General features: G+C 41.2%; 1 protein-coding gene across 1 annotated transcript in view; it reads right to left on the reverse strand.

The window, feature by feature from the left end:
* FANCM (FA complementation group M) overlaps positions 1–9,524 on the reverse strand; it is a 544,761-nt gene that overhangs the window by 430,452 nt on the left and 104,785 nt on the right. The window lies entirely within an intron of this gene.

Raw genomic sequence — 9,524 nt, forward strand, 5'->3', positions numbered from 1 at the left:
CTAACCCATTACAATTGCACAGACTTAAACAAGTGTCTTGGGATGACTTTAGCAGCAAACTAATTCTTGTGTAGTCCAAAAGCGTTCCTGAAAGCTCCTGACAATCTCCCCTCGTCTGAACGAGCTTGACCTGTTCCACATCTTTTATCAAACCTGGCCTCCTTTCAGGCTCCCCATGGTAGACAACGCTCTCCCATGGGCTTCTTTCACATGCACCAGACCTAGATTTATTTCATGTATTACTTAACTAACTAATTGTGTTGCTTCCACACATTTTTCCTCCAGAAGCCAAGTCTAGTAGTCAAAGACAGGAATGCAAAATGGCACCCACACCTCCAATGCCAGATCATTTCTAACAAGAGTGGTACAATCGTCAAAACAACCAATCTCTTCACAAGACTAAGAGACTTTTGCTAACAGCACAGTGAGAGAGATTCCCAGTGCACACTAATTAAATATTACCTTCTCAGCTCATGTTGACATTCTTTCCAGCAGCTCCAGAACTGGACCAGTAGCTTTAAACCTGGTTGTTGATTTTGAAAAAAGAGCAAAGCATCACTTCCATCAGCTAGTCCAACAGCTCCATCCACCTTTACTGAAGGGCTTAGAACAGAAGCACATTTCTGAAAGTCTTATGTTATTTTTTTAAAATGTAAATCCAAATTGTCTGATGGTATGTTCAAAAGATGAGAAACATTGCCAGCATTCCACCCAGAAAGCCTTCTGAGAAGGCAATATAAAACCAGACTCAGTTCTTTCTTTTCTTTTTATCATTTCATTATGCAGAATATTCTGAAGAACAACAGGTTAGCACACTGGTTAACACTGTCCATGTCATTAAAACTTTCATTCCATTATTTGCCTGAATATCTCTTCAGTCATGAACAAAGCTTGAATAAAGGGCAAATCTTTCACAGCAAAACAAATCAGTTTCACTAACACATTTGTACTCCAACCAAAATTACTAAATAAGCATGAACACTATGAATGCAAATGAATTCACTGTTAATAAAATGAGAGCAAAACTCATGCACCAAATAACAGATTACATATATCCACTGCTAAACAACGCTGCCTGCAAAGTCCTCTTATGGTGTCTACCTATTGATATACAGCTGTCAAAATTTCACATCAAGTTTCACTTATCGTAAGGCGACACACTGCTCTTAAAGGACTGCAACTGCTCTATTAAAATGGTGTTCATACAGTAATTTCACTTGCTATTTTATATGCAACAGAAGAAAGGCTAAAACAGACATATGGTAACATGCTGCAGCTTCCAGTGTGGTCTCTACTTGTCAAAATATTTTGTTTCATAAAAGCCTGACAGGTATTCCAGTTGCAGAGGGGAGGCCTGAGGAACCAACATGAAAAGCATTGGCAGAGGGTATCCAGAGCCTAATGGGAAACTTAATGGTGTCGAACCCTCATGGTGCCATCAATCCTGATGCAAAGCCACTACCTGTTACAGCACTTGCCTATCCCAGATCTGACTTTGGAGAACAACTTTCAGGTCTTATTTCAAAGAAAATCTGTCAATTAGGATGACATTTTCTGAAGAAACATATGGGCCAAAGGAAGCTCTTTCAAAAGATTCTCTTCACAGTGGCCCCTCTTCTTCTCCATTTTAGTTTTAGAGTTAGGTACAATTTGACATGGCCATATACACTGTGTGTAACTGAAATCAATGAGTAACTACATTTAGGAGGAACACGGATAGACTGTCATACAGTCTTGGCTTAGTATTTGTTACGGAGGCTGTGACATTATCAATGTGAGATCACATTTCTGGATTCCTTTACTTAGAAGCTGTTTTCAGGAGTCACCAGAGCATGGAGTGGAACCGCTATACGTGTAAATCTTATTGATGATCCATAAAGTCCTTCAGAAGAATGAACCATCGGGAAAATACAACAATAAGAAAGAAACGGTAAGAAATAAGGGGTTGATGGAAACTCTCAATTTTAATGACAGAATATGCTGGATATGAACATGTTTTGAGGAAGCAAATTTTTCACAGCAATCTGATGTGCCATTTTTAATAAAAGACTTAGCACCTGCTTATAAATCCAGTGCTTTTCCAAACAATATCCAGATCTCTTGAACATAAACAAGTATTATATTCCTGGCTATGGAAAATCTCAAAGGTACACTGGAAATGAGAGCCCAACAAACCTCATTTATGCACAAACTATTTCTGATTTGTGAAAATCACCTAGCTTATCTCGATAAGTAATATTACCTCTGCAAACAAAATCCCTCGGTCATATATCAGAATGAATAAGAGAGCAGTGAAAAAATCAGTTCAAAAGTTTTATTCTGATTCCTACAGGCTTCTGAAAAACCCTTTAAAAGAATCAATTAAGGAAACACAGTTATCAAAGGTGGTAATCACTGTCTTGTATTAAAAGGTAGGTACAGATTAGATACAAAACACATTAAACAATTTTCATGATATCAGATGCCTGAGGAGTAACACTTCATTTATTCATTAATTTCACTTAATATTTTTTTTTATATCCCTAAATGACAGCTTCCTATTCTATTCCCTCTTCCCTCCCTCTGAGCTGCTGGCTGAGAACGTAAGTAATACTATACCATTCAGAGAAGGCAAAAGAATAAAATAAAAGTAAAAAAAAAATAAGATCTGATGGCAGCAACCCGATGTCACCTAAAGACGACAGTAGTGGTGTTTTGTCAGTGACAAGTAGTGCTTTCATTCAGAAGCATTTGTAGAAAAGTCAGTATTTGTTTACTGCTCAAGCCAACATACAGACTCACAAAAGACCTTTTGCTTTTTTTGCTTATAAACCACCTGCTGCCGTGAACAGCTATTCAGTTATCATTTGTTTCTACAGCACCTTCATCCTGGTGGAATATTAGCAGAACTTTACAGAAAAATCAAGACATGCATTTGAAACCTGGATAACTCCAAACTGTGCTAGATTGAACTTAAAAGAAAAAAGAAAATAAACTTAATAATTGACATTTTGCAAGCAGCTGTACTTAGAAGACAAACTGGACTGTTCCAATACCAAAATCTGGAACAGCTTCTTAAATCTGGTTCCCATTTCCAGTAATGACAAGCAAGGCCTTGCAGAAGCCCCATTTTAGCCAAGCTGAACATGACCCTGTCCAAGGAACGCCACTGGGAACTAGAGCATTACGAGCTGTGTGAAGCAGCACTGCTTGAGGAAGCTGCTCTTTTTCTTTCTGATTTTCTTTCAAAGGAACAATAGAGTGAGGCATACCCACACAAATAAGTTTACTATGCTGAAGAGCATTTAAGAGATCGCAAACTTGTATGACAGTCTGCTCAACAATGTAGAGCCTACTCATATATACGATTTAATTCAGTTTTGGAAGGCTCTTCAGAATTTGCCCAAAGGTATTCTCCAAGTCTGACAGGTGGACAGCAATGACATGCTGATGAAGAAATGGTAGAGAAAATGCTCTGTCAAACAGCTATAACCACTGCTTTGAGACTGGTACACGAAGAGGATGCACTGGGACAGTGCTCGCACTGAAGGATGGGGAGAAAAAAAAAAAAAAGGAAAAAAAAAGACGACGACAACAACAAGGTATTTACCAAAAGGCCCCTCCTGTCCAACAGCACAAGTTCCACCAGTTGTCAGGGTGGTCACGTTTAGATTAATTTTAAATTTAGATCAGTGGTACATTCAGATCAATGGCAAGTAAAGGAGCCCACAGGTGAGTGCACTTCAATTAATCAACATCATTTAAGTGAAACTTCAAATCTGATCTAATTTAGTCAATTTATAGCAAGACCTTTATCTAGGGAGTTTGACCAATATTCAAACTGACTGACTTAGCACATGACAGAGAGAGGATTACAGGTATAGCTAGGGGCTTAAGAATGAGAATGTTCTTAAAAACATTGTTAACCATGATCTTTAAATGCAAAACAAAATATAAATGCTAAAACAATGTCCTCAGAGAGCTATCTCCAGTTGCAGGCTTTGGACTGGATCCAACTCAAGACACTTTACTTGTGTCCCACTTTCAACAGATGAGACTTGCATATGAAAACTAAAACCTTTAACGCTTCTCTTTCAAGGACAGCAACAAGTAAAAATCACTCGATGCTTTTGCAAGTCTTGGACAGCAATACTGTTTGTCTGAAATACACCCTGCAGCATAGCTTCACACTGCTCTGTTTTGATGCCAGTAAAGTCTGACTGAGCAAGGCCTCAGCCTGTGAGTCACAAGTGAAAAGTTGCGTAAATGTTGTTTTGAGTACTCCACAGATTTCCACCCTTCCTTCGAATGTTACAAGTGGTTAAACTTATGCTTAACTATCCTGACTAGTCCCATCAATTTACTAATTCTGGCTGGTGTTGAGAAGAGCAGCTGGTAAATTAGTTTTGTGGAAAGCCAGCTCAGAACACAAAGGGCTTTTTACCTGGGAGAAAAGTAGCTCTTTATCTTTGGAAAATGGAGTACAAAATTCTGCAGAGATTTCTCCCAGCAGAGAGCACGTGCAGACATGAGCGAGTCTGATCGGTTCAAAGGCATTCAGGAACCGCAACAGCAAGTGGTGGGAAATGCAGAACTCCCACCACTATGCTTTTTTCAGACAGAATACCCATGTTTTCAAGTGTTGCTCCTGGAGATCTTGAGCATTTGAAATGCTTCAGGCAAACCCTCAGGCTGGAGGGAATCCTCAGTCACAGTTAGCAGGCTGGGAAGAAATGTCACCATCTGCCTCCACTGATCAATGCAGACTGCTGAGCTTACAGCAGTGACATCCTTCCTGAGCTTGGCACTGGCGGTGCTTAGCCACTGCAGGGCTTTATGCTCTTTCACCACAAAATGGGAAGGCCAGCCACGTATCTTCCAAGACAGCAGGTGGCAAGGCACAAGCTTTTTCTACAGGAAGATGGAATCCAGTTATCCCCATCAAAATTTCTTCTGGTAACTGCAGCAAGCTATCACTTCTCTAACATAAACAAAAACATATATGTCTCCAAAACTTCCATTAAGGTCATCAAAAAGATGTAAGAAACCTCCCCATCCCCACTTTGAGAAGACCAAACTGCTGCAGCCAAGACCAGAGTGGTGCAGGAGCAGAAGAATGAGCAGCCAGCCTGAATGGAGACTTAGCCCTGTTACCCAGACCACGCTGCCCCTGCAGCTCAATGTCTCTGTGGACTCCAGCAGCTCTCAGGAGTATCTGGGGCTTTTAATAATCAGGCCCTCAGAAAACTGAATATTCTCTGTGAGTCTGCCCATGAAAATGTTGCTTTAGGACATCTGCTGAACTCTGTCAGAAGCAGACTGGAGACAGCACAAAGTTCTCACAGGGTAACCACAAGACTATTTTTGTCTTGAGGACTCTGTTAACTCACTGAATACCTTCCAACTCTCTGGAAACTGAAGCAAGCTTAGGTAAAGATTCCACAGCTAACAGCTGTAATGAAACAGATTAATTCATTCAAGACGATCCTACAAAGAAAACAGGAAAGTAAAATATAGGCTAGAAATCTGATATGCAGTGAATTCTATCAGTAATTTGCAGTGGGAACAGGTTTAATTAAGCTTAATGAAGGTTATTCTGTATTTTTATATTTTAAAGCCAGTAATAAAACATTCTGTATATACCTATATGTAGACATATATGTAACATACAAGGATTTTCTTCTGCCCCCCCTCCCGCAAAGGAAGCAGTAGGGTATGTTTTTTCAGCCATACAATTCATTTAAGATTTCAAAAATCTGAATGAAGGAAAAAATGAATGATAAAAATGTATGGAAAATTAAGACAACAATTATTTTTCTCTCAGAAATTGGGAGTACGCCTTTCATCAAGAAATGGGTAAAGCGCAGTACGGGTATTGCCAGTAAGTAACACAACAGTTAGCTAGGCAGATGTGTAGATATGACCAACATAATTACTAAGCTACCAGAAAAATAGCTCCAGAAAGGAAAGGAGCTATAAAAGACTAAGCTTCTTCACAGAGCTTCACAATAACTACAGGAATACAAAATAGAAATCCTGAGGGCAAGAAGACATTTCTTTAATTATCAACAGTAATCTATCTTGGCTAAACACGATGCAACAAAAGAGACTCAATTTCAAACAAGCTCCCTCCCTTTGCTCCGTTTCTCCCATTGGAACTTTGTTTTGGGAACACAGAACATTTCGCATTCTCTCACAGGTATTGCAGCCAATAAAGGACTAACAGAATCTGTTTGTCCCCTTGGTCTTTCATTCATCAGGCATCTCTCCAGGACAAAAACATTATACAGAACAGTGACTGCCAGATTGCAATAAGGTAAAATCACTCAGAAGACTCCAGACATTTATCCTTACGCCTCTATACCTACTATATGTATACATAATTTGCAGGATTGCCTCATTGACAGTAGCTGTTAAAAAGACACCACCATCATCACCACCCAAAGTAAAAAGAGAAAACCTTAAGTATTTCCATTAAGAAAATGTGAAAAAGCATGCACCTCTCAGCCAAACAGCATGCAAGTTTTCTTCTTTTTCAGTTTAAACTCATGCTACAGATCTGGCTTTGAGGTTACTGGACTTTACATATAATCTACAAACCAGACTTTCTGGCTCATGTTTTTGCAGCTACTACCAAAATGTCCTACGCCAGACCAGTCAGGAGAATGACACTTTACATGTTTACAGACACATTTGGCGTTTCCTTCCATACAGGTTATCTACGATTGTGGTGGTTGGCGAATCAGCTCTAAGGGGACAACAGCAACCAAGTAACAGAAGCAGGTCTATTGGCTGATACTCTGCTTGAGGCACTGCTTAGAGTAATACCGACTCAAGTTCATCAGCATGGATTGCATCTCCACAGAAACTAAACAGAGGCAGAAAGTCTGAAAAAAATACCTTGGCAACCCCCTTTGTAATGCAGTCATAATCTGTCCTGTGATTAATCCTTTCTTTCCAGAGACTTTTATTGGCATCAGCAGCCTGCCCAAAGAGAACCAATTGTCAGGATGCCAATATTCAGGTCCTTTCTTGTAATTGTTAAGATTAAACTAGATGCATTCTAATCAGTGAAATACATAGGTCTTCTTTTAAGCCCACAGTGCAAAGACCTGATAAGGCTATCAAGCACCCATCACTTGGAGGTGTGGCCTTGAACTAAAGAACTTGCACTTTTTGCCTCCAGCTGGATCTGCTGTCCCACAGAATAAGCTCTCCTGTGTACACAGCTGCTGTTCCAACTACATGCAGTACCTGATACCACACTACCCAATGAACAATCAAATTAATTATATCCACCTTAACAGCTTACCGTACTTAGTCTAGATTATTCTTTCTTCTCTATATAATTAACATGTTTTCTCCTTTATGAACAAAGGATCAGCAAACAAGCTTAAAAATTATTCAAGAAATACTACTAGGAAGCACCACTAGTATCTGGTAGTAGGTACAAAGGGGGATTTGCTTTGCCCTGTTAACAAAATTTATAATAAGCACGGGCACCCACAACTATGTAAATGACAACCCCAAATCTTAAACCTATCTTTTACTAGAAAGAACTAACTACCACTCACTCCTCCTCCAGGTCCTACTTTTTTTTTTTTTTTTTTTTCCTGAAAGGAAGAAAAAGTCTGATGGCTTCTGCAAGTAACGAGCAAAACAAATTTTCTTCGCTTTTGATTACTTAGGCAAAAGCTGATCTGGCAAGTATTTAAGAAACTATGGTAGCAATAAGTTAACATTAGAGAACCCATAAATTGTGGGTTGAATTTAGCTTTTTTTGCCTTTTAAGAGGAGCTGAACCATTACAGTGCAACACACACCACTAGAAACTGGCAATACTACAGCGTATTAAACTGTTCTAGTACTTTTGGCTTACCACTGCTGTGCTAAGCCAGGCTGAGCCCACACCAGCTGAATGGACAGTGAATTCTATACAAACCACAATCAGGCATGTAACAACTAACGTAAAATTAAATACAGCCTTTTCTTGCCATTTCCATTTAAACTTTTTCATGCTCTATTTTAATTTTCCCCACTGCCTTCTCCAAGTGTCCTCCTTGCCAAGAGGGCTACCAGCCCCGTGACTCCCCTGCGGCAGAAGGAACAGCACACAGAGCCAAGGCGAGTGGCAGGCATCAGAAGAGCTAGTCCAGCTTGCAGAGATCCCTTCTGTGACCAACACCTTCTGAAACGCTCGCTCTTGGCCTCCAAGTGTCCATGCACCTCTGCCTAACAGTAGTAACACAGTTTACTCACAAGTTTTAATCTCTGTAGCAGATACTCTTCTTTAACTGGGGAAGAAGCTCAGAAACACATGTAACCATCATGAAGAGGCTTCAAGGCCATGTAACCTATTCTATTCATGTAACCTAAAACATGCTTCTCACTGAACTATTTTTATAACTCATGACCACACTCCCCACAGACACACCTGCCTTTGATTCTTAACACTGACAACTGTGTACCTGGGGTTTTCTCCTCTGCATATGAATTCTTAGGCATTCTAGGGGCAGCAAGCACAGGATAATTGTTTGCTGTATTATCTGAGCCAGTAATTAGCATATGCATTTCCTGGAAGAAGCCAAAAGACTTCAATTACCAAACAAAAAGTTAAGAGTTGAAAAATACCAAATAGAACCCCAAAATATCCCGGCATAACTTTTTCTTTTTTTAATGCAGCTATTCTTCATTAACAGTCATTTGGTCAATTACTGTAAACACTGAAGTCATCTCTTACCCCAAACCGAATTTCTAAGCCTGCCTACTAGGCCTGATCCGAGTCTTGGGCACACCTGATCCACAACTATTCACTGTGCCTCCTCTTTAGGTGGGAGCCTGCCTGCCAGGTGAAGCTGTTGATTTCTGCTATACATATCATGCAAGTAACTGGCCTCCTTTCCCACTTGAAATACAAAACTCTACCACTTAACCTTTCAGCCAAGACAGAGGCAACAGCTCGCCTAAATTTTCAGAGCTCCATTTACAACCCCCATTTAAGGTAATGGTTATAGACTGTGTTTATTGTTGTCTTTAAAAAAAAAGACTACACATAGTTACAGCCTGGAGTCACTTTGCAGGCGAGGTCCTAGAAGCCTTGACACTGCAAAGACGTGGAGATGAAGGCTGCACGCAGACTTTCGGCGTCGTTCCTTTACCCGAGAGCAAGGAGCACACATGCCTGTCCGCGCTCGACTCTGTCCGACCCTGCCCCGCTTCCCTCAGGCCTGTACACTCAGCCACGGGCCTGCCGCAGCCCGCCACGCCCTCCCAGCCTCCTCGCCCTCAGGTGCCCCACTCCTTCAGCGTTCACACGTTGCTGCTAGCAGCCAGGCTGACCAGATGCCGCCTCAGGGGTTCAGGGACATTCACCAGAGCCCCCGGCTCCAAGCTCACGCCCCTCAACGCGGGGAAAGCTGCACCAAGCAGCCGTTAGGCTCCCGCCACCTCCACAGAGGCGCCGCCGCTCGCCCTCCCAGCCGCCCACGGCCGCGGGGCGGGACGGGCCGCACCACCGCTGCCGCCGCCAGGGGGGTTGCACCAGA

The sequence above is a fragment of the Falco peregrinus genome, chromosome 1 (genome assembly GCF_023634155.1).
Source record: "Falco peregrinus isolate bFalPer1 chromosome 1, bFalPer1.pri, whole genome shotgun sequence".
Classification (NCBI taxonomy): domain Eukaryota; kingdom Metazoa; phylum Chordata; class Aves; order Falconiformes; family Falconidae; genus Falco; species Falco peregrinus.